Consider the following 27,757-nt stretch of genomic DNA (forward strand, 5'->3'; position numbering starts at 1 on the left):
TGGAGCACCTCGCCCAGACAAAACTGGGCAGAAAGCTGTTGCCCAGCCCCCACAGGCCCCAAGGGCAAAAAATATTAAGCACCTTAAGTATCAAAAGCCCTTACATGTACCCCTCAGACAGTGTCTGCCTGTACTGAGGAAATGTTCCCCATGCGCCAATTCCCGGGCATTGGCGCTTCGGGTCAGAAAACCTTGGTGTTTGTGCATGCACCTTGGTCTCCCACAAAATTGTATAATTTAATTAAAATTTTTTCCAAAAAAAAAAAACCTGTTAAATTCCAAAAAAAACAAAAACAAAAAAAACCCTGTCATGCACTAATACAACCCTACCTGGGCAGACTTAAACCAACTTCTAAGAAAAGTCCTGCTTAGGAAAACATTAAATCGCCTTTATCAGGCAGCCCAGTGGCCCATAAAAAACCCAGACCACAACCAAAACACAATAAATAAAATTAAAAACAGGCTGTAAAAAGCACTTCTCACAGTCTGCCCCAAAAAAGCAAATTGGGCCAAAATTAGCACCTGTAAACAAAGTAGAAATAAAAATTTAAATAAAACTCAACACTATCACCACCTCATTAAAACTAAGTTAATAACCCTCTAGCTCCAAAACATGCAAAAACCCAGCAATAGCCACCCATTGCGGGGGGAAAAAAAAATGGCCAAACCAAGGTCCCCACCATCCACCTTCCCAGGGACCCAGTAATGGCGCGTGTCACTATTGCAAACAGATGGGCATTAAAAAAAAAAAGTCCTGATGGCCCTGGCCACTCCACTAAACAACCCTGGTACCCAACCGTTTCCAAAATCTGCTTTCATTGTTACCAAAAGTGCAAAAAATTTCTAATTTACAAGGGCAAATTCATATCCTTAAAAATATATATCAAATAAAAAAGGGTGCCTTTCAAACAGCCTATAAACTGTCTTCTTTGTGTACTAGTCAAGATGTGTTGTGTGCGGTAACCAAAATTGTGCACAAACCCCATCGTATCGTCACTATAAATGAACTAACACTTGTAATGGTGTTGGTTGGCTTAAAATTACGCCTCTGTTATTGCTGTTGCAAAAAACATTGCTGTGCATGTAATTTTTTTGCTAGGCCCAGTGCAAAAAAGCAAGTGGCATAATAATTGTTAATAAAAATTTTAACAAAAGTTAAAATAAAAATAATAAAAAAAAACAATGGGCTCATAAATGTAAAAAGTTTAGGCCAAAAATGGCGCCAAAGGAGGGAAATTGTGGAGGAAAATGGCCTAAGGCCTAAACTTTGGCCAAACTTTGGTCAAGTAAACTGTATGTATGGTCAGGTAAACTGTATGTGTGGCCTAAAGAAAGAATAAAAGGGGGTGGGGGGGGTTAAAAAAATTAAAAAAGGGTAAACACAAACTACAAAAGCAAAACTAACTGTTTGTAACAGTCTATAATTAATAGCTGCCAGATGGCAGAGCAAACCGTAAAGGCACAACTAAAAAAAAAAAAAAAAAAAAGCTTGCTTTGCTTCATCCCTTATATAAATGTAAAATTTTAAAAAAGTATATGTAATTTTAAGTATCGGGGGTAGCCGTGTTAGTCTGTATCTACAAAATTAACAAGGAGTCTGGTGGCACCTTAAAGACTAACAGATTTATTTGTTAAAAACAAATAAATCTGTTAGTCTTTAAGGTGCCACCAGATTCCTTGTTGTATATGTAATTTTGTGGTTTTAGCCTATATAAGCTCTCATATTCTATCCGTCGGGGGGGGGTTCGGCTGCCTTGGCTAACTCCCCCATGCATGCATGTTTAATTAATCAATAAAAAAGCCTCAGGGTGTCTAATCAAAATCAATTGTGTGGTCAGTTTTCCACAACATAACTTTTTAGGTGAAAGCTGAAACAAAAAAGACATTTAACAGTTTAGCTGTTGCTGTGTTTACAGTTATTGTCTTTCCCCCTTCATTGAGTAATGGGCCTTACTTGACCTTGATCATCATCTTGCTTCTCATGTATTTGTATTTGTAAAATGTTTTCTTGTTACCCTTTTAGAGCTCTTGCTAATTTAATCTCGCTTTGTGCCTTGGCCTTTCTAATTTTGTCCCTACCTGTTCATGTTGTGTTTTTTTTATATTCATCCTTTGTAATTTAAGTTAGTTTCCACTTTTTGTATGATTCATGGAAGAACTCCTGGTTAAGCCAGGGTGTGGCCTCTTACCATACGTCCTATCTTTTCATTAGTCTAGTTTGCTCTTGTGCCCTTAATAATGTGTTGTATTTTTTTTTTAAATGCCAACTCTCTTGAACTCTTTTTTTCCCCCCTTAGACTTGCTTCCCATGGGATCTTACCTACCAGTTCTCTGTTTGCTAAACTCTGCATTGTTGAAGTCCATTGTCTTTATTCTGCTGTTTTCCTGCCTACAATTCCTTAGAATCGTTAACTTGATCATTTCATGGTCACTTTCACCCTAGCTGCCTTCCACCTTCAGATTCTCAACTAGTTCCTCCCTTTTTGTCAGAATCAAATTCAGAATAGCCTCTCCCCTAATCACTTTCTCCACCTTCTGTAATAAAAAGTGTGGGGTCCCATGCGGAGCGGATAAAGCACACGACCAATGTGGTTGCAAGCTGAATCCAATCCTGTTTATTACAAGCTTTCTTTTATAGTTTTTTCTCAACATTACATAACACAATTAGGCTATAATCACACATCTACGGATTGGACAAGAAGGAGAATCATGTGTTTATCACATGTATAGCCCCACACCGATTGGTTCAACCGTTCCTTACATAAGGCCATGATTTATTACCTTGTTTACCTCATTTTATATAATCCCTAGACCACCAGGGGGCCTTACATAAGGCCATGATTTATTACCTAGTTTACCTTATCTTATATAATCCCTAGACCCCCAGGGGGCCTTACATAAGGCCATGAACTGTTGCCTGGCAAGTGTCCCATCGTGATCCTTACCTCCTCATGGAACTTTCCATTAGGTTGGTGTAGGGATGATACATCCCCACAAAAAAGTTGTCTCCACTGTATTCCAAGAGCTTGTTGGATAATCTGTGCCCTGCTCCATTATTTTCCCAATAGTTGAAGTCTCCCATCACCACCAAGTCCTATGTTTTGGACAATTTCTTTAGTTTTTAAGAAAAGCCTCATCCACTTCTTCCTGGGAGCTGATCTATATTAGACACCTATCATAATCTGACCCTTGTTTTTTTACAACTTTTATTCTTATCCAGAGACTTGCAGCAGGTCTGCCTCCCACTTCTGTCTCAACCTCAGTGCAAGGCTATACATCTTTGATATACAGGCATGGGCAGCGGGTGCACGCCTGGTTTGGGGAGGCTAGCTTGTCAGCCATGCCCCTTCCGCCCAAGACCCCACCCACCCACACACACTGGAGCCCCAAATCCCCACCCGTAACAGAAGCCCTGAGGGAGGCCCACCCCCTACCAGAGGAGCCCCAGCCCACTTGCCCCAGTCACACCAGGCCATGCCGCCAGCCCCACTGACCTACCGTCCCCTCCATCCCCGAGCGCCAGGCTGAGCCCCCACGCCCCCACCCCTAAGGGCTCCCCAGCCAAGTCGCCATGCTCCCCTGCCAGCGCTGGGCCGAGCTACCGCCCTACCCCCCGAGCGCTGGGCCAGCCCCAGCTGCCAGCCCCCCCCATCAGTGCTGGGCCAAGCCTCCGCCCCCCCCAGCACTGGGCCGGCCCCAATGCCAGGCTGAGCTGCCAGACCCTCCTGCCCCCGAAGGTCCCCCCTGGCCGGGCCAGCGCCCAGCTGAGCCTCCTTGCTCCCCCTACCTGCCGCTGGCTCTCCGCATCCGTCCTCACTCCCCTCATTCCTGAGGAGGAGGGATGCAGTGAGCAGCGGGGACCTCCAGGTGGGGTGTGGAGTGGAGGAGACATGGCAGGCAGCGGCAACAGCCAGTAGGGGCCTCAGGGAAGGGGTGGGGCCACTGCAGCCCAGGTGTCCAACCGTGGGTCGGTGGCAGAGCCAGGGAAGGCTAAGTCCTGGTCTATTATATCCGCCGCCTATGTATAAAAGGTAACACCTATGCTGAAGACTTTGTAAGATCTGGGCCTAAAAGAATCTACAGAGCTCAAAGGGGCAGCCTAAACACAGTCCCTCAGTTGCAGAAACCTCTTTCTCCAGTTTCTTCATCTAGATCAGTGGTTCCCACACTTTAACAACCTGTGAACCCCTTTCACTAAAATGTCAAGTCTCGTGAACCCCCTCCTAAAAATGAATATTTCCAGGGATTTTCTCCTTTACCTGCGTATAAATTATAAAAGCAGTGATCTTGGAAATATAAAATTTGTTTTTATGACATGCTTATTACACACTATTATTAAATATTATTTATCATCACAGTATTTTTATTACATTATGAAAACGGCAACACTCTTCCAAGATCTCACTTTCATAGCTTGTATCACTTTGAATAAGCCTGTTATAAGACAAGGCTCCTATGTTTCATCAAGGAGTATCAGATGTGAAACAGCTTGAAGGTATTTAAGAAGCCAACTCAAGTTCCTCCTACACAAGCATTCAGGTCTTGAGCAGTCCAGGCAAACAACGCACATTACAACAAAGCTTAAATTTGTTCTTCATAATAATTTTAAAAACAATACTAGCTGCCTATTTAATTTTAAAAACAGCAAAAAATATCCACCTCCCTTTCCATTTCTTATAAGGAGTCTTGAAGTTTAAATCTCCTCGGTGTGATAGATATGCTTGCTTTGATCTGCTTAGCTCTTGGAAGTCCAGGGGCTCCGGACTACTGGCCCCATGCCGGGGTCCCTTGGAACAGCTCTGTCTGCCATTAGGGAATTTTTTCCGGAGAACCCCCTGTAACATTTTGTGAACCCCAGTTTGGGAACCACTGATCTAGATTTATAATCAGATTTGGCTAATATGGGGAACAGATGTTAGTCCTAAAGTCTAATACAATGGTGTGCAAGGATGTAAAAGTATAGACATGAACTGCAAAACCTTGGTGGAGGCTTTTGCCTTTCCTTCACAACAGTGGAAACCCATAGACTGCTATATTAAAATGGTTTTAAAGTTCACACACACACATAAACAAGTAGGAGATTGAGAGGTGACCAAGTTGCTCAGACCCCTCTGTGTTCAGAGATATTTGTGATCTCCATGGGTCGTACCATTAACTTTTATGCATGAGAACTAAGGAGTTTCCATACTGCTTCAGACTAGTAATCCATCTAGTCCAGTATCCTGTCTCTGATGTGGCAGAGGCTTCAGATGAAGAAGGAAGTTGTAGGACTCCTTAGGGGACAATTATGAAAAAAACTGCCCTCGGGGAAGTTTCTTTCTAACCCCATCATATAGTGATTGGCTTATGCTCTGAAACATATGGGTGTATAGCTATTGTAGAAATAAGTATAATGCTATCTTATAACTGGGCATGGTCTCATTATTTAGAGAAAGATCTTATATTTGTATTAATCCAGTTAAACTCTTGGTCGCCATGAGATGGTACAGGGATGAGTTCCATAGGATAATTATGCATTATGTAAAACAAACAAAAAACATTTAACCCCTTTGCTTGTATTAGTTATAAATTTAGTTCCTGTCATTTTCATTGAATGTCCCCTCCTTTTTTGTTGTTGTATTATGATGAAAAAGGGTAAAGAGGGGCACCTCATTTACCTATTTTATGCACCTCCTATTATGTGTCCACTCTAAACAGTCCAAATCCTTTCAGTTTCTACCTTGTAGGGCTTTTTGTGTATCTAGTCATTTTGATCATTTGTCTCTGAAAGAAGGTGAGCAGAAATGAACACACTATTCTGGGCAGGGTGCACTTGACATATATAATCAAGAGGTGCATGTGAGGCCTGCTACTGATTACTCTGCAGGGGCGGCTCTATGGTTTTTGCTGCCCCAAGCACAGCAGTCAGGCGGCTTTCGGCGGCATGCTTGTGGGCGGTCCACTGGTCACGTGGATTTGGTGGCATGCCTGCGGGAGGTCCTCCGGTCCCGTGCCTTTGGTGTCCCTGCTGCCGAATTACCGCTGAAGCTGTGGGACCGACGGACTTCCCGCAGGCATGCCACCAAAGGCTCCCTGACTGCCACCCCCACAGTGACCGGCAGGACCCCCCCCCGGCTTGCCGCCCCAGGCACGCACTTGCTGCGCTGGTGCCTGGAGCCGCCCCTGTTACCCTGAAAAACACATGATTTAAGAACATAGGTTTAAGATTAGGTTTGCTTCAGAGAAGAGATTCCTGGGGTTTGTGGTGAAGATACCACTAGGGTTCAGCTCAGTTCCTATTTGAGCTGATTCTGTTCACCTATCCCTACCAATCTGGCGTGTGATGTGGCATGAATGATCCTGCCTGGGGACAAGTTTGATCCTGCCTGGAGTGATGAGCACGGGCAGTAGGTTACTGTGATGTTGTCATTTCAGCTCCAGCCAAGGAATTGCACCAGCACCTCCTAGAGGCTGCCAAGTTCCTGCCTTGCCCCCCTATCAGTTCTTGAGACTTGGTACAGGCAGCAAAACAAGCCAGCTTCTCTTCTGCTAATTAACTGAGCTGTGCCACTGTCTAAGGGTCCGCGATGCGGTGTTGAGTGCCACCAGCCCCCCCGGGCTTCAAGGGGAGCTGGGTGTGCTCAGCACCTTGCAGGCTCCTGAAAGGCACTAGACCACAGGCGATGCTCAGAGTGGGTGTGGCTTAGTCCTGACCCTGTGTGATCCCTACAACTCCATCTGACCGTCCCTCACCCCTGCCCGCACTGCGCTGTCCCCCTCCTCTCCGGCCAGGCAGCCCTGCCCCTCGGGGGGAGGGTGCTCGGGCCGTGGCCTCTGATTGGCCGGGCCGGTGGCGCGGATTGGCTGTGGCGAGCAGAGCCAGAGCGAGGGGGGTGGGGGGCTGCGGCTCTGTCCGCTCAGCCTAGAGCTCGAACCCGGGGACAGACAGAAAAGCCGCCCGCGGTGAGTGCAGGGGGGGGCTCGCTAGTCACAGCCGGGGCGGGAGGTCCAGGCCCTGGGGGAGGCTGGCTGCAAGCACCCCGTCCCCATCGGGGCAGCCGGGCGTCCCGAAACCTCCCGGCCGTGCGGGACAGGGGGAGGCTGCTGGCCCGGCGCCCCTCAGCCCTGCCCCTTCCCACTCTTGTGGGGAGCCTGCCTCTCCCCCCGCGAGCCGCTTCCGGGAGCCCCCCGCCACCTGCCCCTGCCCAGTGCCCTCCTCACAGCCCCTACTTTTCCTCCCGGGGTGGGGTGGAGGCTTCTAGGCTCCCCTGCCTCCATCTCTGCCCTCCTCACAGCCCCTACTTCAACCCGGCAGCGGGGTGGGGGCTACCAGGCTTATCCCACCGCCCCCTGCCTTCTTCAGCCCCCTTTCAACCCCGGGGGGGGGGGCTGCTAGGCTCCCCCTGCCTCCATCCCTGCCCTCCTCACAGCCCCTACTTCAACCCGGCAGCGGGATGGGGGCTACCAGGCTTATCCCACCGCCCCCTGCCTTGTTCAGGCCCCTTTCAACCCCGGGGGGGGGGGCTGCTAGGCTCCCCCTGCCTCCATCCCTGCCCTCCTCACAGCCCCTACTTCAACCTGGGAGCGGGGGCTGTACCTGCCTCTCACCCTGCCCTCCTCACAGCCTTTACTTTAACCCTGGGAGATGGTGGCTGCTGGCACCTTCTGCTCACCCAGCAGGTGGTGAGGCTGCTGGGCACCCCCGGGAGCTGCTGCAGGGTGCTGGCAGTGGTCTGTGCTCCCTCCCCTTCTTACATGGTGGCCCCTTACCCAGTGTGTGTGATTCAGGGGAGGGAGTAGCGGTGTGGCGTTGATGCCCCGGCTGTTCTCTTGTGGGCACCAATGGCAGCTGTGGCACAGTTACATGCCTGGTGAGCTTTGCCAATTCTTGCCAAGGGCACATGCTCTGCAGCAAACATGTATGAAGCAAAGATCCATTTGTTTCTTCTTGAGGAAGACTGGTTACTTAGAGGCCTACTTTTCTCCGGTACTGGAGGAGACCACAGTGGAGTGGGGGGCAGAGTCCCAGGAATAGATCCAGGAGCAAAACCACTTATGCACAAGGGTCCAGCAAGGACAGACAAGGTCTCCCACAATGCACCGCAAACCAATTCCTAGAGCAGATCCAGTTGGTGAGGTGCTAGGAACCCTGGGATATGCCCCATAAATCCTAGCACCAAACATCTGTAATTGCAGTGCCAATGTGAATCGTGGGTATGTGGCTACACAAGTACAGGTCATGTGGTTGTGCTGATGTGGGATTGGCTAACATGCATCTCCATGTGCCTGAGCCAAGATCCAGCACACTCTGCAGTGAAGACATACTCAAAATGACTAGTCCACGGTGACACAGTCAGTGGCAAGATTAGATTTAAAACTGAGGGGTTTTGACTTCCAGTCCCATGCTTCTCAAGGCAGGCAGATTCCATCTCCTGAAATCCCCTCTCCTTTCTTTTTTCAGTTTAAAATCAAACTTCAGAATCCCTCACCTCTCTTAACCAAATAGAAATGTTGCACAGAAATTTGTTGGAAGCAAACAGATCGACTGATCACATTTATATATAGTATTGAAGTTAACTGTAAAAGTCATTATATCCTAAAACAGGGGTGGGCAAACTATTAGGACCGAGGGCCACATCTGGGTATGGAAATTTTATGGCAGACCATGAATGCTCACAAAATTGGTGGTAGGGGTGCAGGAGGGGGTGAGGGCTCTGGTGTGGGGCCAGAAATGAGGAGTTCAGGGTGGGGGAAGGAGCTCCGGGCTGGGGGGGCAGGTGGGGGGTGAGCTCTGGGGTGGGGTTAGGGATGAGGGGTTGGGGTGCAGGAGGGTGTTCTGGGCTGGGACCAAGGGCTTCAGAGGTCGGGAGGAGGATTAGGTCTGGGTCAGGGGGTTGGGGCACAGGAGTGGGTCAGGGGTGCAGGTTCTGGGCGGGGCTTACCTCAAGCAGCTTCTGGAAGCAGTGGCATGTCCCCCCTCTGGCTTCTACGCAGAGGCGCTGCCAGGCAGCTCTGCACGCTGCCCTGTCTGCAGGTGCTGCCCCTGAAGCTCCCATTGGCTGCGGTTCCTGGCCAATAGGAGCTGCGAGGGCAGCGCTTGGGGCAGGGGTAGAGTGCGGAGCCCCCTGGCTGCCCCTACACAGGGGCAAAGGCGGAAATGCTGCTGCTTCCTGGAGCTGCACGGAGCAGGGCAAGCCCCGGACCCCACTCCCCGGTGGGAGTTTGAGAACTGGATTAAAACTTCTGAAGGGCTGGATGTGGCTCCCAGGCTGTAGTTTGCCCACCCTTGTTCTAAACTAAAGGAACTAAGTACTTTGCAATTGCAATTGCCAATTTGTCAGTACCATGGTTTCCTTCAAGGAGGCTCATTGAATGGTATGTGTTATTCCCCAAAAGAAAAGATCTTTGCACCGGTGATCAGGAGCCTTCAAGACACCAAGTGAGTCTGAACCAAACACTCCCCTGTGCTCTTTTTCCAAATGGGCACGGTTGGTAGTGGAAGAGCTGGGCATTTATCTTCATCTGACAGGAGAAAGACCAGTGAGGGCAGCTATTAGTCATATGTAAGAGACTATTCCTGCTGTGTCCCTGGAGAGAGAATGATACTTTGAGTGCAGTGCGGTATTGTCTGTAGAGTATGTAGATTAAAGGGCCATTAATCCACCACATAGATAGTTAATATGGCGGACCTATCATTTGTGAAAGGATAAATAAGATAAACTTATAGAATAGCTACTTCCTTCCATAGACAACATGCCAAAATATTCTTGTTCCAGTCTCTGATTTACTTTTACATCGCCTTTCTTCATGGACTGTTTTGTACACTGAGGAGCTTGTGTTAGATGCTGGAACTGCTATCAGCAAGTGATAACTAACTCTTTCAGTGATTCAGGTTTCAAATCATCTATCCCAGAGTGCATGTGTTTTGTAATGTATTTTATCAGATCGTAATAGTGCACCCAGAACATAGTCCCATTGCCTGAAACGATACCCAAGGAGTAGGAAAAAGGTAAAAACAATTTTTTTTGTTGGGCATATGGTATTTGTGCTAAAATAAGAGTTCTGCGTTTTTCCAAGGCCTGCAAAATGGCTCAAAGTCAAAATATTGTTATAAATTCTTTCTTTGTAGCTTTTAACCACTTTTCTGATTTATGGGAGCTGGAGTCTGTATCATGCCTCAGTGCTAGTTCCTGACCCCATCCCCTTTGGAAAAGTAGGATCTTGCTCCTCAGGTTTCCCTCAGTCACCCATCCTTAAGGGAGGCAGGTACTTCTTAGAAAAGCAAACAGAACACCTAGAAAATGATTAATCAGTTGTGTGCCTGTTGCTGTATAGTACATTGGGTTAGTGCCCTGTGGCGATGTGCTCGCTGATGCAAATGGATCTTAGAAGGCATGACCTTAGGCACATTCTGTGCTAAAACCATTGCATTTGTTAGCTTTGTGAGATAAGACCTGTGCTTAGTTTGAGCCAAGAAATTACCTGTCTACCTCTTGAAATCCACGAACAAATACAGACAATCAGAGTACCTTGTGCACTTAGATGGTGAGCAAACTTACTCCACTGAATTTTCTAAAAATGTTGTTTTAAGATTTTAGTAAACATTTGTATAAATTTGCTACCTGTGACCAAGACAACAAAGAAATACAGGTTATTGCAGTGTTGTTAGTTTCTCATCCTGTTCCATGAAATTACATATTGCAGCACCTTAGAATAAATGATCACATGGTTCCTTGAACTATGACACATGGACATGCAGTGGTAAATCTCTCTGTCCCTATTGTGTGTGGATTTTAGTCTCTCTCTCCATAGTACTTGGTAGCTGCCATAGTGACAGGTACTGCAGTGAACATGTTCCTGTGCAGCTGCTGTTCCAGCTCAGGCTGTTGAATCTGTTCATTCTTCTACTACGTCAGATCAGGAAATTTTTCACTAGCTGCCTTAGTGAATGTAAATTGGGGACACTGCTGAAAGCATTTCACCTGTAGTATCAAGGACGCACATCTTGCTCCTGGTAACTAGGCTGGCTTTTATAAAAGGCATGCTCCAGTTTGCTAGCTAAACTGCTGTGCTTACTGGGCTTGCTGCGAAGTTGTTTGTTACTGCACAAAGAGAAAATAGATGATCAGGTATATGACCTCACAATGTTTCGGTTACTGATACAGAATTTCACTCAAACCCAAATAGCTCGCCTGCCTTTAGATTGTCTTGCACAGACCTTTCAAAGGACCCATCACAAATATATGTCTGAGTATTAATACAAAAAGGAAGCATTTGTTCACATGAGTGGCTGTATTGTACTGCATAAAGTTTGTGGTTTTGCCTCTGGGTCTAAAATGTGTAGGTCCATGGAACTGCAGCTCATTTTCTTTTCTTTGGCAAGATTCTGGGCAGTTTAAAGGCAAGAAAGCTCAAGATTTCATGTATTGGTGAGATATACTGATTAAAGCTTTCCGTCTCCATTGAAAAAGCACATATATAGTTAATTTACCTAAAAACATAAATAAATCCTGACCTTTTCAAGCTTTCCTAATCCATGAGTCACAAAGTTGGCTATGTTTATTCTGAGCTTTATACCCATATATACAGTGAGGAAGAGCAGTGGTGTGTCTCCTTGTCTGGGTCATAGACATGGAAAAATTACTATATGAGCTGTATAGCTATAATTACTGTTGCAAGACATTTGTTTATAACCCCGTTATCTGTGTTTTTGCTTACTTGTATCTTTAAAAAAAAATTTCCATGTCGGTTCTCAGCCAAAAGGTCAATTTCTTTTTGCAAGTTTAAGTGGAAAATATGTTTAGCTCTTTTGAACTGGTAGGATGCAGAGTCTTTTTTCCCCCCAGTGTAAAAAAAAAAAAATTGCCACGCTTTTTTACACAGATTACTTGAAATGGCTGAACTTTGAAATTTGGCATATGTATAATACTCATCTTGGAATATTTCCATGATTCAAATCTGGGGAGGGAAATTGATTGGATAATAGTGAAGAGGCTGAGTAATCACTTTTGAGCAATACTCACTTGGCATCTGCTAAGATTTATTCTTGGAGCATAACACTGCTCTACAGCCAAAATGCTTCTGAAATAAATGTAGTCAAACTTTACTAATTCTGGGTCACTGAGAACGAAAACGATGCTTAAAATTGTTGATTGGCTCTAGTTTTCAAGATATGCTATTGGGTCAGTATATACAACCCTTGACTTGGGAATGGTGGAGGGTAAGTGAGTTATAAAGGGAAGGGATCTCAATTTAAACCAGAAATGACTAAAATACATCTTTGACTGGATCTATGAATAAATCTATGACTGGGTTTGGACAGTACTTGCTTTTTAGGCAAAACAATGAATGATGCAATCTGAAGCTGGTATTGTGTCATACATGATATGAATTGCATCATGTTATTCCTAGAAGTCATAGATGATGCAATCATAAGGAAGCTTACATTACTCTGCTGAACAAATTGCCCTATATCAGCTCTAGAAATCATACAGTGTCGTGCTCTCTTATTTGTCAGTGTTTGATTTTGCAAAGGGGACACATTTCTGTTTAGCCAAAGTGAGTAGAAATACCTCGTACTTGTGTGAACAGTGCAGATAACTTCTGCTATGTTTGTGGTGAAGTGACTTTTGCATCACAAAAGTGCAGTATAACCACTATGGTTAAGAAAGCCTCTCACCTTTATTTTGGCTGCAAAATTGGAGCTCAGGACAAGAGGTGGGCTCCACACATATGCTGCAACACTTGTGCAACAAATCTTCGCCAGTGGTTGAACAGGAAAAGGAACTCTATGCCTTTTGCAGTGCCAATGATTTGGAGAGAGCCAACAGATCATACCAGCAATTGTTACTTCTGCATGGTGCCTCCAGTTGGGAAAGGTGTGGCAAAGAAGAAAATGTGGACTGGCAAGGAAGAGACGGCATGGAAAGCCTTCCAGTTAGTGGCAATAAATTTTCTCGGAAACAACAAGTCAGACAACTACAGGTTGCAACATGTCACTAAAGATACATTTTTTGCACTCATCTAGATTTTTTTCCACCGAACTGCGGAGCAGTGAATGACGAGCCTGGCGAGCGATTTCACCAGGACATTGCAACAATGGAGAAACGCTATCAGGGCAAATGGAGCCCCTCAATGCTTGCAGACTATTGCTGGACAGTGACGAGAGATGCTCCATTTAATGAATACAAGAGACAAGCCAAGAAGCGCCGAGTAGACACTGAATAGGACTAAACTATGGACATTATAAAATTTATTATGAAACAAAAGGCAAAAAACTATTTATATAACCCTTTTGCTGATTTTTAAAGTGTTACATAAACAGGACAGATGAATTATTATCATGTAAAGCAACCATAAACACGTGAAAAGACCTAGGTTTACAATTTATGATTAAAACTCTATCTACACAATATACATAGACCTAAAATGTAAAAATTTAAATATCTTAGAAACAGTAGCCAATCAGTTGTTTTAATTGTCATTTGAATTCAGCACATCAAAATACATAATAGCACATTTTATCTCTTAAGCAGATGACTTCTCAAAAATTGTAGACCAGTGTAATTAAACCCTGCCCCTTTTGTAATATGCATGACAATTGCACTATTGCCCAGTTTAGCAGACCCAAGGGTTGCTGCTGGGACAGTCTGCATAAGGGAGATACTGAAACACACACAGCACTGAAACATTTCCAAATAAAATAACAGCATGGGCAGGAGACAGTGAGAATGGAAAAAACTGCACATCCTTTGATCATCATAGTTTGGGCTGCATTCTCCTCTGTGAAATTTTGAGCATCAACTGAGAAAATTGGATCACGTCTTCTGGTTAAAACCTTCCCGTTGATCCATTGACAATGCGGCTTGTTATAGCTTGGTTTGTTCTGATTGTAAATGTGTCTGGTACAGAGAGAATTCAGAAATTTCTAGTACATTTTACTTGCACTTTCCCTTCATTTCCCTTCTGTCATCTCTCCTCCTCCTACGCTATTCATGGGGCCAGAACAAAACTCTGTTTCCTGAAGTCCTCCAGATTATCTGCAGTGTAGTGTCCTTCCAGGGTCATGTGGGCAGATCTTTCCCACACATACCTCTCAAAGCCTTGAAACTCGTTTGATAAATCCTCCCATCTCTAGTCTTGCCAACACTATTCCTTCTTTTGAAAAATTTCCCTGTTCCTAACACTGGTCCAGCTCCGCCGGTGGGAGTGCTAATGTAGACAATGCAACAGTGTTTTTATCACTGTGTCTCAAATCTGCTTTGAGCAGGCTTTGTGTTGGTGGCCACCTTAAATCCTGTCTGCTTCTCCGTTCGTTGCCACCCATAGAAGAGCTGAAGCAGTGTTTGCAAACATGAGAGACTTTTCCAGCTAAAAGGCTAATGTAGATCTGGCATGTGACTATATGAGTTAGGAGATACTGCAGATGGACATTCTCTCTACAGGAACCAGGATAGGTTGGAAGAGCATGTGCTGGACCTTTGCAGGGATAGGCTCTGTAGACTGAAAGACCTAGTGACATGGAAAACAAGGTTGGAAAAGAGCAGAGAGAAAACCGGGAGATATGGACATAGAAGGAAGGGAGAGAATCCGTCCTGCCAGAGCTCTCACCCGCGACCTTCAACTATCGTAGGAAGTGCAGCTTCAGGAAAGCCAGTTCCGATATCTAGGTTGTCCAATACTTCCAAAGCACATGACCTAAGGTGGTGTATGTATATGTGTGATAATGTGATATGGGTTGGGGGGATTGAAAGTAGAGGAGTATTATCAAATAATGTGAAGATTTCTATGAGGTTCATGCTTCTGTCTAGCACTAGTTCTTTTTTACTCAATACACTAAATGTGGATGCAGAATTTCTTCAAAATGCCCTTCAAATTAGAATATCCTCTTTATTAATAATTAAATGGGACTATTTTTTGCAACCTTGTTTTTTCTACTGTAGCTTGATCAGTTAGTGGTTGTCACCTAGAAAGAACAGTAAGTGGGGACCTGGGAAGGGAAATAAAGCAATGGAAGTATTTTCACAGTGCTCCATTTTTGCACTTTGTCAGGGGTATTTGAATCAATTTTCAGGTGTCAACTTGACTTCCATCTGTAATCTTCATACCAACAAAGAGAAAAGCTGCTTTTGGAATTGGTGCCTTGGTACTGCCTGGACTCCTGCTAATCCCTTTCCCTGTAATCTGGGATCCCAGACAGTGTATTCAACAAGATTTGGCAGTACCCTTTCCCCTTTAAATATCATGCCCACTAAAATCTGAGCTCATGCTCAGTGCATAAAGGCATGCAGAAAGGGTGAACTGTTTCAGTGTGTTGCAACAAATCACTAAGGGGAATACAAAAGGTAGGAATCCGTAATGTTCAGGAAAGTGAAAGAACAGTGTCCTTCTGTACAGCACCCAACATGATGGGTCCCCAATTTGACTGGGGCCTTTGGGTATTGCTATAGAATAAATATTTACTGCTACCAAAGTGAAGGACTGTGGAAGCGTATTATATAAGCTTCCTGGTAGCATAGCATTGCAGATGCACCTCATTCCTAACCTGCAATCTCTTGTGTAGTTTATTAGGATAGCACCTAGAGACCCAAGTTGAGCTAAATCTGGACCCTATTGTGCTGGGCACTGTACAAATATATAGTGAGACACAGCCCCAACACCAAAGACCTGTCAGAGGGGAGGATAAATCAGACAAGCAGAGTGAACAAAGATATTGTTTGTAGCATGGGCAATTTTTTTTTTAAATTAATCTGGCAGTACCCCTTTACATTTAAAGCCTAAAATGTGGGTTGGTAAATCCATTAATCTTGTAACCTGTATTTCTACCCCTGGCCCAGATGACAAATTCTATTACATGGTGCTATTTTAATGAGCCTTTTGATGTGCATGAATTAAAATTGTGACACCAGGAAATGTAGTGTGGGAAATAAATTCTGAATAGCTCAGTGGATAGGTCTGATAGTGTTTAAAAGGATGGATGCCTTGTGTAGAGGAGCCGACTCACCCCTGCAGCACCTCCTGCTGGTGATTTCTGGGAATTAGCTCTTCCAGCGTCCTGGAGCACCCTCTGCAGGCCAGTGGTCCGCCTGTCCTCTGGCCCCCGTGTCCCTCCCAGACCCCAGTGCCCTTTTATCTGGGGTGCTGCCCCCTGGCAGCATAACCCTCAGTACTAGGGTCTCCTCTCCCCAGGGAACCCCCACCCACTATCCCTATCTCACCTCAGAATAAGGCCACTGCCAGTCACCAACTAGCCCCCACTCCCTGGGGCAGACTGCAGTATAGGCCACTCATCACAAGCAAGGTTGGGTTTGGACCTGCTGCCTTGGCCTACCCATGGGCTGCCCTCTGCAACCCCCAGTACCACTTGGTCTCCTACTAGGCCGCAGCCTGGGGCTATCCAGGCTGGAGCTCCCCAGCCCTGCTCCACCCAGGTACTCTGTCTTAGCTCCCTGCAGCCAAGCCCTTCTCTCTCTGAGTGCAGAGAGAGACTGTTTGGCTTTTGGCTCCCAGCCTTTTTATACAGGCCAGCTGTGGCCTGATTGGGGCGTGGACCTGCTGTGGCTGCTTCCCCAATCAGCCTAGCTTTTAGAGCTGCAGCCCTCTGCCAGGGCTGTTTTAAGCCCTTCCCGGCAAGAGCGGGGTAACCACCCCGCTACACCTTGTTTGGGGTTAGAAGAGGATAATACTGATAGTTTAAAAAGCTATTTAGAAATCAAAACAAACTGCTCTAGCATGGCAGGACAGATTCATCAATAAAATACCTATTGATGATGAACCAAGCCAAGCACTGCCTCATTTTCCTGTGCCATGAGGAAGGACCCAGATTTTGGGTGTGATCTCCAAATTCTTTCTAATTCCATTGGTTCAGACTTAAAGTGTCATTGAGTGAGTTGACACCAAGGGCTTGTCTTCTTTTACCATGGATCCACGCTGTGATGATTGATTCACCAGGGGGCGATTTAGCGGGTCTGCTAAATCGACCGCCAATCGCTCTCCCGTCAACTCTGGTACTCCACCAGAACGAGAAGCATAAAGTAAGCATAAGAAGCATAAGGGGAGTTTCTCCCGTCGACCCAGCACAGTATAGATACCAGTAAGTCGACCTAAGGTACGTCGACTCTAGCTACGTTATTCACATATAGCCCCGTAGCGTAGATCTGCCCCAAGAGTCTTCAGAGAGGGCATATGAGGCTACATTACATCAAGGGATGAGGCTGTCGGCTCTTGTCAGTATTCTCTCATCCTGGCCAGCGCAAAGCAAAATCTTGTCTCTCACTTCACAGTTATTTCTGCAATGCAGCTGCTGGGAAAGGGAAACAGAATCACCAAATGTGAGTGTGTGTTTGGGGACACAGAGAAGGAATTAGTCCAGAATGAAGGGGTGGGTGAAAACCCAAGATTCCTGCTTGAATAACTTATTTTCCCAGGTTACTGCATGAGAGAGGTTGAGAGTGCCTTGGTATATACAGGTTTCAGAGTAGCAGTAGTGTTAGTCTGTATCTGCAAAAAGAACAGGAGTACTTGTGGCACCTTAGAGACTAACAAATTTATTAGAGCATAAGCTTTCGTGGACTACAGCCGAAGAAGTGGGCTGAAGTCCACGAAAGCTTATGGTCTAATAAATTTGTTAGTCTCTAAGGTGCCACAAGTACTCCTGTTCTTTTTTTGGTATATACAATGACTTGGAGAGTGGACTTACAAGGGACAGTCAATATTTGGGTAACTGCTTCAAAGTGACACTTGTATCTTGGCAATTTTAAAAAGCAAGTGCAATTAAATAATATAAGAATGGTCATAATGGGTCAGACCAAAGGTCCATCTAGCCCAGTATCCTGTCTTCAGACCGTGGCCAATGCCAGGTGCCCCAGAGGGAATGAACAGAACAGGTAATCATTAAGTGATCCATCCCCTGTCGCCCATTCCCAGCCTCTGGCAAACAGAAGCAAGGGACTCCATCCTGGCTAATAGCCATTGATGGACCTATCCTCCATGAACTTACCTAGTTCTCTTTTGAACCCTGTTATAGTCTTGGGAGTTCCACAGGTTGGCTGTGCATTGTGTGAAAAAATACTTCCTTATGTTTGTTTCAAATCTGCTGCCTATTAATTTCATTTGGTGATCCCTAGTTCTTGTGATATGAGAAGGAGTAAATAATGCTTCCTTATTTACTTTCTCCACACCAGTCATGATTTTATAGACCTCTTTCATATCCCCCCTTAGTCATCTCTTTTCCAAGATAAAATGTTCCAGTCTTTTTTAATCTCTCCTCAGATGTTGCCCCTTTCTGAACCTTTTCCAATTCCAATATGTCTTTGAGATGTGGCGACCACATCTGCATGCAGTATTCAAGATGTGGGCATACCTTCCCTCTTATCCCATGACATCTTACTTTGCTTAAGAGCCTTTGGTGTGGGACCTTGTCAAAGGCTTTCTGAAAATCTAAGTACACTATATCAGGTTGGATAAAAATCAATGATTTTCTTTAAAAATTAAAAAAAAATCGGATGTTTTTATTTAAATCAGATTTTTTTAATAAAATGTTTTTGAGGAAAAAACCTATCTAAAGATAGTTTTAATTAAGATACATTATAGCTCAATTATACTATTCTAATTCTATAGTATGAGACAATCTATTCATTTAATGTTTAAGAAAAGTTTTGTAAATGAGTTCCAATAGTTCATGGATTAGGGACCCAATCTTATGGGGTTCCAGGTGCTTCTGTATAGATTATTTAGGTTAATCTTTCTATCTACCTAAGGGGACTCGGTGCTCAGTCTAGAAGATACCATCAGAGATGCTTAGTTTTGCAGTTCTCAAACTGTGGATTTGTGTCTCCAGAGGTAACATGCTTGTTAGCAGCAAAAATATTTTTAAATAAATAAATAATATATAGAGGTGAGAAATAACAGATCTCAACCCTATTGTCCCTCTGCAAATTTGTGTACACAGACTCAATTCCTTACCTCTCTCTAAAAATGCAAAGTTTCAAAAAGTTCAATGAATAGAAGATTGTTGGGGCGGAATAGATCTGGACAAGGAGAAGAAGTCCGAAGATAAATGTGAGAAGGGAGTGACAGGCAGTAGAAACAAAAGTGAAACTGTTTGAGCAGCATATTCCAGAAGTCTTGAGGTCTTTGAGTGTAGCTTTCATTGATATGAGATCTACCATACCATTCTCTTACTAGAAGAGAGAACCTATAATGGCAGCAGGCCGTAAAAGAGACCAATGAACTGGTGGAAGTCACTTAAGCACTTGGATTCAGAGACTGTTGAAGTGATAATCTTTAACAGCAGTAGCTTCTTCTGACGGTGTAGAAAGAATATTTTCTTCCTTTGGACTAATTCATTCCAAATTAAGAAATCGTTTGGGACCTGAAAAAGCAGGAAAGCTTGTTTTTCTTTTCCAGATTATGAACAAACAGGAAAATGAAGGTGAAGAGGACTGAGTTAGCTGCAGAAGCCAATATTTCTCATGTTGACCTGGCTGACATAGTCAATTAAATGTGTTTGTTTGTTTTTTAAATATTTCATTTAACTATTTTAGTAAAAAAGCAATTTTAACAAAAACAAACCTGATTTTAAAAGACTTGAATGTTTAACTAAACTCAAAAATTCATATGCTTGTTTTGTTAAAATATTATGTTTGCTGTTGAAGAAAAAAATCCAGAATACATAAAGTTGTTGTTTTAGTTAAATAAAACAATTTAAATGTCTGTCTGGTGATGTTCTCCTCCTAATACAGAATGGCAAGAAAATCCTCCAAATATTAATGATTAACCTGTTGAACTGGAGATAGTTCACCTCCCAATGACTTCATAAATATCTGCTTCAATTACCCTTGGTAAATGAACTAACCAAACAATTATTCATTTTTTGATATAGCAATAAAACTAATCTGAAAAGTTTTCAAAATAAATCACTTTAAAAATGTATAGTGTGTACCTTCTAAAAATAAAACCTACATCTATCTCTGAGTTGTTAAGAATATGTATTAAGATTAAAACAACCAACAAGAAATGCACTTTTATGTAGAAATCCATGATTAAACCGAGTCTTCCTGACTAGTGATTTAAATAATGATTTAAATCAATTTGATTTAAATCAAATCCACTGAACTATATCCACTGGATCCCCCTTGTTGACCCCCTCAAAGAATTCTAATAGATCCTGTTTCTGTTGTAAAAGTGATTAGAGACAGGGTTTCGTGAACTTGAGGTAATGGTAAGTAGCAGTAGCGGTTTTATTCAAAATGTGGTGATGCCTTCAATGTGGGCTTTATTAGGCTGGGAAGAGCCTTGACTTATACAGTTAATAACATTCCCAGATGCTTTCTTTTTGGTGGAATAATTGTAGGTGACAAACCTTTTGTACTATTTTTTTCTTCCTATTCTTAAAGCCAGAATAACTATTCTTTTTGCATGTCTGTCTGCAGCCACAGGAAGTGAGCAACTGTTCTTGTTCGTTAATTGTAACCAGTATTCTAATTTTTAAATGGCCACACATGCAGGTACAATGTCTCCATTTCAACCCAAAGGGTGAGATTCTGATTTCAGTAAATAGGAGAAGTAACTATGGACTTACACTTCTGTAACTGAGATCAGAATCTGGCCCTCAGTATCTGCAGTCAGGCCCGCCAACAGAAGGGGGGGCAAAGGGGTCATTTGCCCAGGGGCCCGGTAGCGGATGGGATAGATAAGTATATTTTTTTAAATAAAAATTAAGATAAAGAAATCTGGTCTCCTCCTCCTGCTGCACTGGACAGAGCACCAGCCCTCATTGTGACAATAACAGTTTGCCAGAACGTTGCTGCACCCTACTGGTCTGGCAGAGCATCAGCAACAGCAGCCTGGAAACCACGGAGCTTGCTGCCTCCTCTGACTGCTCAGGAGCCGCTGTGCCTGCCATGTTGGCTCTCTGGCTGCGGGTCTGAGGACAGGGAGACTTTTTAAAGAGGAACAAGCTTCCTCTGTGCTACCAGATTTTCTCCACCAGGGCTGCAGCCCCTCACCAAACACAAGCCAGCAAGTTCAGCCACCCAATTGAGCCTCCCTAAGTTTGCCAAGAGGCAGCCGGGGCTAGCCCTCCCTTCACTGCCACTAGCACTGGTTGACGAGCCACTATCATGAGCACAGGATGAGGGGCCACCTTCACCACTCAACCAGGGAACGAGGTGCAGGTTTTCCCTCTGCCTTCGCCCTGGCCACCTCCTCAGATATCTTCCAGTGGATGTGGCACACCATGCCTGCTGTCTCCTCATTGCTCTGGGTGTTGATGTCCCACAACACCAGCAGTGCAAGTATTGTATCGTGTAGTTTAACTTTATTGTTCATTTTCAGTTACATGTGGTATATCGTCTTTTTCCTGGTCTTTAGATCACACACGAATCATGAGTAGGTGTTTAATTAGCCTACTTGATACTTCAGGTGTTTTCTTACTTTGCGCTTCTTTAAATGTTTTATATAGTAATTAATTTCATTCCATAATGTATTTATTTCATTTGAATATATAATTCAGAACAACAAATTCTACATCTTAAACAAACTGTGAGCCTAAATATAATACTGGTGCTGTAACTGGAAAAAAATTAACTAGATCTAGCAACGCCACAACTTACGTATAGTGGGTTCTAATGTGCTATCAAAGTACATAGGATAAAAAGTTGTGTCGTAAACCTCAGCCATCCCTTTCTATGGGGGCCATTAACTTTTCTGCATTGGGGCCTGGAATTGCTGTCTGGAGGCCTGTCCACAGTGGCATTGTGGGACTCGGTCTCCAGACAGAGGTGAAACTGATTATAAACATCCTGAGTGTTGGGGGGGGGTGTTCATATTTTTATAATTATAATTATTTTTTAAAATCAGCTTGTGATTAAATATGTGGGGGTTTCAAATGAAAGACAAACAGTGCTGGTGTAAACAGATATAGTGTAAACATCTGCAACATTATTTTGCTAGTGTACCTCCATCTGGATGTGCAGCTCTCCTTCTCAATCTTAGCTTGCCATTCTTGAGTCCTTCTGGAATGCAGCCAGGACTGGTATGTCTAACAGCATCATAAAATATCTGAAATGAGGGAAAATGCTATTCAAGAGATATCCAGTACTGATTATTAGAGGGACCAAATCACTGCTTTATTTGTGTCTCTTACCTCTTCACATTATAAGAATGTTACTTGTTACTCTGTGTTTGATGTGGGTAAGAAGGGGGGAGAGATGCTTGTCGTGAGTTGAATTTTGGAGTGGCTTTTGTGTAGGCTCTGCCCCATACACCATCTACAGAGATTTTCCTTTCACTGAAATTATTCCCTTCCTCTGAAACTGAGCTTGGGGCCAAGCTGCACCAGTGCTGGGTCCCTGTATGGCATCTCTCTAAACAGTGAGATCAGGGCACTCATATCCAAGCTGGGAGGTGCTCTTATTAGAGTGATCACCTTTGAAATGAGCAGCAAAAAAAAAAAAAGCATCCCCCCTCCCCCCGCAACCCAGCCACAAGGCAACTTCGCAACCCCACCTCGACAGCTGCTTATAGTATCTAGATAGGGAAGCCATATAGATAAGATTGATAACATCATTGATAACAAACGGGGGTTTGTTTTATTAGCACATTTTGCTAGCCAGTCCTTGCAGTCTGTTTCATTTAGCCAGTTGTCAGTGAATCAGCAGTTTCTGATGCTAGCTTTTTTTCAGGGATGTAGTAGGAGCACCTGCACCATTGCCCTGATCTTCCATTGTTTAATATGCCTTGCATATCTCCTCATTTTCGCATGACTTAAACCCTCTCTCACACGTGTGGTGTGCTTGCGTGTTGGTGGGCAAAGAGCTGCTGTATTTTCAACAGTTTTAAGCTGTTATCACTTAAACTGCAGAAGTTGGAAAACTGCAGCATCTTCAGCTGGACACAAACTTTTAACATTAGATATCCCAGTGTATTGTGATGATAATGCAAATTTTTAGACCCAGGTAAAAAAACCTCAGAAGATTATATTATTTTTCGGGCAACTGGCAAATCCATTAAAAAAAAAAAAGGCTCAGGACAGTCAAATGCTGGCCAGGTAATCCTAGCTCCTGTGGCCCTATTCAGTACTTAGTCAGTTTCTTGACTGATCCAAGAAAGTAGCAGATTGCTTGACTCTGCTGTGGGAAGGCAGAGAGAGAACCTGAGAGTCCATGCTTGACTATGTGTGAGACACAGCAAGGTCATTGAGAAGTCTGGGGAAGTGTGTGTATGGTAGGAATTCCAGCTGATGGGCAGCCTCAGCACAGTCAAAGCAAAGAGAAGGAAGGATGTTTGGGCTTTTTTGTTATTCCCCCCTCTTTCGCCCATGCATTACAAACACATGCATGCTCTTGCTGACACCTTTGTTCAGTGTACATATTGTTTTTTTGATATCATAGAAGCAGGCAGATGCACAATGGGCCAGAAGTAATAGGCAAGAAGGAACTCGTGCATGTGCAACTTTCCAAACCTTTAGAGGCAAGTCTGGGATGGATATCGAAGGAGGAAGATAAGGGGAGAGAGAGAAACTCTACACACCCAGTAGGAAGAGAATTGGGAATTTGTACAGAAGAAGAGCAAATAATGAGGACCCAGTGAAGTGAGAAGTAAAGATAAAAGGAAGGGCTTTCTGGGGTAGGATAGATAACACATTTTCTACACACTCAGCTTTTTAGTGTATGGGCCAGTCTTTACATTCCAAGAAAGGTCCTTGTGTATTTAAGAGAGATAATATCTCCCTGTGTTTTTCTGTGTCTTGATTTCCATATTCATGTAATCCTATCTAGCCAAAAGTCCTGCAATAACACGTGTAAAAGGAACAAAATAACCAAGCAACCCTGCATTAGTTTCTAGCATCAGTTTTTCACAAGGTTTGCTTCAATACTTGTCCTCTCTGTGCTGAGGAATGCACCAAGTTCAGATGACATACAGGCAATATTTTAAGCAAACTCAAGAAGCTTCTGAGTAAGGTCATAGACTGTGTCCTGATTATCTGAATGTAGTGGTTGTATAGAGTGCAGTTTCTTAAGAATGATGATTTTCACTCCTCTGTATGGCCATTGGTGTGAATGCAGGAAATCTGCAGTGCAAATGTTCCTGAACTGTCAAATGACTTGGAACAGCTCCTAAGGTTAAGTTTTATTATACTGTTGGGGGAGGGGAGAGAAAGTAACTGATTTATTAAATGTGGTCAAAATCCACAAATGGCTCTGATATAATGGATTTCTACATGCCAGTTAGTAAGCTGGCGTTGCAGGCTTGCAATGGGGTTCCCAAAGTATGTCATAAAACTTCAGCTTCTGATTAACTTTCTGCCATTAACTAGAAGCAGCAAGGGAAGAGGTGCAGGCTGCAGTATTTCTTGTTCAAGGCTTCAGTATTTCTTGTTCAAGGCTTCAGTAGATCATCAAAGGATATTGACTTGGCAATGTCCAGTAAAATTACTTTATTGTTTAACCCTACACTCAAGTCTCACTTATAATGGTTGTTTTACAGGTGAGAGGATAAACTTTGGACTGTCACCTTTTTTGAGCAATCTACAACAGTGCTCCCACTGCATAGCTGAGCACAAGAGAAGTTAAAATACAATCCAAGAACAACTAAAGGAAACATCCTTAAGGAAAGTGCTCTTCTGACCTATTGCACTGGGGCTGTTTGTTTCAGCATACTGTCAATGAAAAATAAAAATTCCAGTTTGCAGAGTCTGTAACAACTAAAATGCCAGACCTCATAGCTTATTTCTTCCACTGTCCAAATAGGCCAAATTCATCCCTGTGTAACTTCTCTGAAGCCACAGTGAATTTAGCTCAATGTCTTAAAGAGATTGCTACATTACCGATGTTCATCAGTGCCTTTCTAAAATGACAGGTTTCAGAATAGCAGCCGTGTTAGTCTGTATCCGCAAAAAGAACAGGAGTACTTGTGGCACCTTAGAGATTAACAAATTTATTAGAGCATAAGCTTTCGTGGGCTACAGCCCACTTCTTCGGATGCATATAGATTGGAACATATATTGAGGAGATATATATACACACATACAGAGAGCATGAACAGGTGGGAGTTGTCTTACCAACTCTGAGAGTACAATTAAGTAAGTGAAAAAAAAACGTTTGAAGTGATAATCAAGATAGTCCAGTACAGACAGTTTGATAAGAAGTGTGAGAATACTTACAAGGGGAGATAGATTCAATGTTTGTAATGGCTCAGCCATCAAATAATTGGGACAGGCTTGTCTGACAGTGCAGAAAACTAAAGAGACAAGGCGAATGAGGTGATATCTTCTATTGAACAAACTTCTGTTGGTGGGAGAGAGAAACTTTTGAGCTTACACAGAGCTCTAATAAAAGATATTACCTACCCACCTTGTGTCTCTAATATCCTGGGACCAACATCGCTACCATACTGCGTAGTGCAGAAAATGTCTAATTTTCATCTCACCCCAGAGTAAAAGAGGCTTGACTTCGGAATTCATGAAGGCCTCCGATTTAGCAGTCCATCTCTATTCAGCAAAGCATTTAAGTACTGTATGTGCCTGAGGTTAAATTGGGGCCTAATTCAGGAATCTACATAATCTGGGTGTTACAGCTCTTATAGGGAGAGTCTGTCAGCAGTGTGAGGTGAAGGAAGGCTCTTGGAGTTTAAGAGAGACTTCAGAATGTTGACTGCCTTTTTTCTCCTCTATACTACCTCCTCTTTTATCTAGCCTCCAAATAAAAAATGTCTACCTGTATTTTTGTTCTTTTGTATCGCATTCCACAGCAGCACATAGCTTATTTTGAGATTTCTATTCTCCTAACTATAGAAATTAGTTCTCCTTGTAAGGCACCCCTCCAATTTAGGGGTGGACTGAGCCTGTTCTCTAGAGCTTATTGTAAAAACACAGCTTGGGAGGTTTTCTCTTAGAATAAATTGAAATGAATATGATGAAAGAATTGTCATTGGAACAATGAATCTTTAGCAGAATGAAGTTTGACTATGTCAAGTGACTTGTAAAAAGGACTGGAAACTTTTTTTTATGTTGTAGTTCTCGCTATCAAAATCCTCTCATTCAGCAAGGAAATTCTGCAGTTATTCAGATCTTTCCCTTTAAAAGTCATGGTCAAGAAATGTGGATTGAGATGAGAGCTTTAAAGGTGGATTCCACCTGCAACACAACAAATGTCAAACATATGGCAGCTGTCTTTTTCTCATGGGAATGTCAGCAAATAAATATAGACTTTCCTAATGTTTACTCAAAAAATACTAAAGCTAGCAGACAGTCTCTTGCAGTATCTCTAGGCTATCACACTATCCTCCTTCCTCTTGCAGAAAGCTTTTCCTCCCCACGTGTTGTCTCTAAGTCAGCTGTGGGATATTTGCTTTTCTGAAACCTATTACACAAATTCGCATGATCTATCCGGAGGGGGGAAGGGCTTTTCATTAAAAGAGAGACTAGAAACCCCAAAGTCTGATTCAGCTAAATTTCAGTTAGGGTAATTACATGCTGCCTACTTAAATACCTTGGCATGGAAGATGCTGTATAAATGTTGATGTGCAGGTGCAGCAAAGTCAGAAAAATAATATGGCAAAGTGTAATGTACACTTCTATTCTAAAGCTCTTTTGGGAAGCTAAGGCCCCACTTACTTAATTTTCTACCATGAGTAACTCCATTGATTTCAACGGGCTTACTCATTTACAGTAAAGTTATACATGTATGTAAGTGTTTGGATTGAGGCCTCAATGTAGATTTATAGTTGAACTGAATTCAAAGCTGCCAGTGTCTGTTCATTTGCTTTCTCAATTGATGTAGATGACTGAAGCTGGAACTAACTTGCTTTGAAAAGGTTTGTGTGGGAGGTATGGCACATAGTGAGTGCTGTTGCAGTCTGATGTTGTAGTGGAAGATGAATCAAGGTTGTTTGAATAACAACATCTGAACATGTATGAGTTGACTGTTGTTCAAGTAGCTGCTCCTCAGCAGTCAGACAATATTTCCCCCCAAACCCCTAAAAAGCTTTTGTTTTTCCATGCCTACATTTAATTGACCGTACACCATAATTCCCATTCCCTGCCCTGACCAACTGAGATGTGTAACAGGATTTCAAGGGAAGGGGAGACAGTGCCATCATTTTGACATTTAAATGAGTAGAATAGATAAACATCAGTAGGAGAATGTATTGCGGGGATCAGTCCTGCATTAGCAGGGAGCTGGACAGCCTGACCAAATAGGCCATCTCCATTTCTAACTGCTATGAATCTATAATTAAAATAGGTATTTTACACAGGCGAACACACTTCTCAAAGCTTCAGTAATTGCCATGTTGGGTGGAACACAGACTGTTTTCTTGGGAAGGGGGCAGCTCTTGTCAGCCATTGTATATCTGATCTGTCATTCTGCAACCATGGGAGAAAAGGTGTTTACTTTCAGAAATGGGAAATATCTTCTGTAGCTATTGAGATCTGCTGGGCTTGGGTTTTGTCTTAAGAGCAAATGTGTAATTACAGGCATTGAATACATTCTTATTTTCATATCAAACTGGAACTTGATGTATACCTTGTAAACTGGGATATAGGCGACTGTGTATAAAGAGCAGTGGACAGTTACCAAAGTCTTAGGGTATGCAGGGGCTAGGATGACCCATCCCTGCTACATGTGCTTGAAAACTCCAATCTTGCATGTTAAGTTTGATTAGCGTAGAATTGAATTGATGCATTTAATCTTTTGTCTTCCTGTGACTTATAAAAGAGTTAACAAACTCTCCTGCTGCAAAAATAATATAATATATGAACTGATGTTGCATTATA

General features: G+C 43.4%; 1 protein-coding gene across 5 annotated transcripts in view; it reads left to right on the forward strand.

The window, feature by feature from the left end:
* The window catches only part of ABAT (4-aminobutyrate aminotransferase), a 175,484-nt gene that overhangs the window by 20,036 nt on the left and 127,691 nt on the right, over positions 1 to 27,757 (forward strand). The window contains exon 1 of one of the 5 annotated variants that reach the window (XM_005295251.5): positions 6,821 to 6,942. The exons of 3 other annotated variants lie outside the window; for them this stretch is intronic. The gene's annotated coding sequence lies outside the window, so the exon portion shown is untranslated. Of the gene's footprint in view, positions 1 to 6,820; positions 6,943 to 27,757 lie in introns of those variants that run through there. One more of the 5 variants, XM_065559927.1, reaches the window with a different exon arrangement.

Source organism: Chrysemys picta, chromosome 10 (genome assembly GCF_011386835.1).
Source record: "Chrysemys picta bellii isolate R12L10 chromosome 10, ASM1138683v2, whole genome shotgun sequence".
In the NCBI taxonomy this organism is placed as follows: Eukaryota; Metazoa; Chordata; order Testudines; family Emydidae; genus Chrysemys; species Chrysemys picta.